Genomic DNA, 2,270 nt, shown 5'->3' with positions numbered 1-2,270 from the left:
TCCTGCTGGTCTTGGTCTCGTTGCACCGATATGGAAACCTTTGCCTGATGCATCGGGACTCCGCGCCTGCGCTTGCCTCTTTAGCACCAAAGAGGAAATGAGGACACTGCGCGCTGGCGCCCGCCTGGCTGCGGTCGTCATGGCTTGCATCACGGGAACCTCGCGAGGTGTCCCTTGCCTTGATCTCTCCGCCCCTCGCGAGCCAGCCTGGTGTGGCCGCTCCCGAGGAGGTCTTGTGTCGTCCGCCTCGTGAGGTTTGGCCCCTCATGAGGGTCTTGAGTGTTTGCTGGTGAAGACGGGCCCCTACTGGGCAGCGAGTAGAGCCATGCCATGGGCCGCAGGCTGGCAAGTCTGGGAACCCCCGTTCCCAGAACGCCGACAACTTAGGTTCCAGAGTTGTATAGATTTGAAAATCCACACAATTGAGGAATCTTGAAGAAAAACATAGCTTAGAGAAACAAATCAAGGTACATAAGCATCTGGTGTTTAAGGAGTGTTAAGTTGTAGAATAAACACCTTTTGAAGATTTTTTGGAAATCATAAGAATCGAAGTAGAGTAGTAAAATTAGATTTTAATTACCCTGGATGAAGAACATGATGAACTGAGAGTGGAGTTGGAGAAGTTCATCCGTTCAGATCTCCCACGCCCTAACTTGGCGGCGGGAGACAGCTACAGCAACGGCGTAGTTAAGATATCTGCGGCCGGCACGAGTACGACGACGACAAGGTCGAGGCAGTGAAGCTCTTTCTCACCGGCGACGATGGAGAGTAGCGGCGGCGCTAGGTCTGAGAGCTCGAGCGAGGGAAGTGAGATCAAGCGGAGTAAATGAGGTCTAAGTAAGGGGAGGGGTATTTATAGCCACGGTGAAAAATTGCTCGTCCGAAGATTCAGGACGAACATGCCCGTGACCCTTACTCTTCTAATGACATGTGTCACCCACGTACAGAGAGATGGAGATCGTGGAGGGTCGTGGGTGAGTTGTTTAATTCATCGTGGGACGCGGAACGGTTTGAGCGGCAACAACCAAAAATTTGAAAGGAATATTTTGAAGTTTCGTTCACAAATTCTTCAGCTGTCAAGGACACAGTGAAGATTTTGAACGGTTTTCAAACAGAATGCACATGAAGAATTTGTGAACAGACTGGGTTGAGTTTAGCATAGAGAAGAAAATCAACTTGAAGAATTAGCTATAAGTGAATGCTACTGAGGACATGAAAACTCATATATATATATAGTTAATGAAAAACACCAGTCGAAAAGTTTGAAGACATTGCAAAGTTGAAGAATTTGAACATTTGAAGAATTTGAAAAATTGAAACTTGCAAAATGATGAAAAATTCATTTTTGAAGATTTCCAACTTTTGTTGGTGGCATGACCCACCATATGAGAATGATGAGACACCGCGTACAATTGTTGTAGGGATCTGAGAATCAAATTCTTCATTAATTTCTTCACACTTAGAGGGTTAGTCTTTATTGATTGAAGAAAAACGTTACTTCGTGAGTTGTACATCTAAGTCATCAATTTTGCATAAGTGTTAGGATGTGTGTCCTTTCAAACAACATTCGAAGATTCTAAGATATTTAGCTCACACCGCAACTCGCTAAATCTCTTCTCATCCAAGGGCTTTGTGAAGATATCCGCTAGCTGTTCTTCAGTCTTCACGTGGTCGATGGAGATGTCGCCCTTCAACTCATGATCACGAAGAAAATGATGACGAATCTCAATGTGCTTAGTGTTCGAGTGCTGAACTGGGTTATGAGCAATCTTGATGGCACTCTCATTGTCGCAGTAGAGTGGCACATTCTTAATGTTGATGCCATAGTCCTTGAGGGTTTGCTTCATCCACAAAAATGGAGCGCAGCAAGAACCAGCAGCAATGTACTCAGCTTTAGCAGTAGAGAGTGATACACAATTCTGCTTCTTCGAGGACCAACATACTAAGGATTGTCCGAGGAAATGGCATGTGCCTGATGTTGACTTGCGATCCACTCGATCACCAGCATAGTCAAAGTCAGAATATCCAATGAGATCAAAAGCCGAGCCCTTGGGATACCATCATCCAAGTGTTGGAGTGTGAGCTAGATATCGAAGAATATGCTTCACAGCCTTATGGTGTGATTCCTTCGGTGTAGCTTGAAAACGGGCACACATGCAAACACTAAGCATAATATCTAGCCTAGATGCACATAGATACAATAAAGAGCCAATCATGGAGCGGTATACCTTTGGATCAAAGTCTATACCGTTTTCATCGGTGCATAGATG

This window comes from Aegilops tauschii, chromosome 1 (genome assembly GCF_002575655.3).
Source record: "Aegilops tauschii subsp. strangulata cultivar AL8/78 chromosome 1, Aet v6.0, whole genome shotgun sequence".
Taxonomy (NCBI): Eukaryota; Viridiplantae; Streptophyta; class Magnoliopsida; order Poales; family Poaceae; genus Aegilops; species Aegilops tauschii.
The sequence above is the reverse complement of the archived record's forward strand: the minus strand, read 5'-3'. Positions refer to the sequence as shown.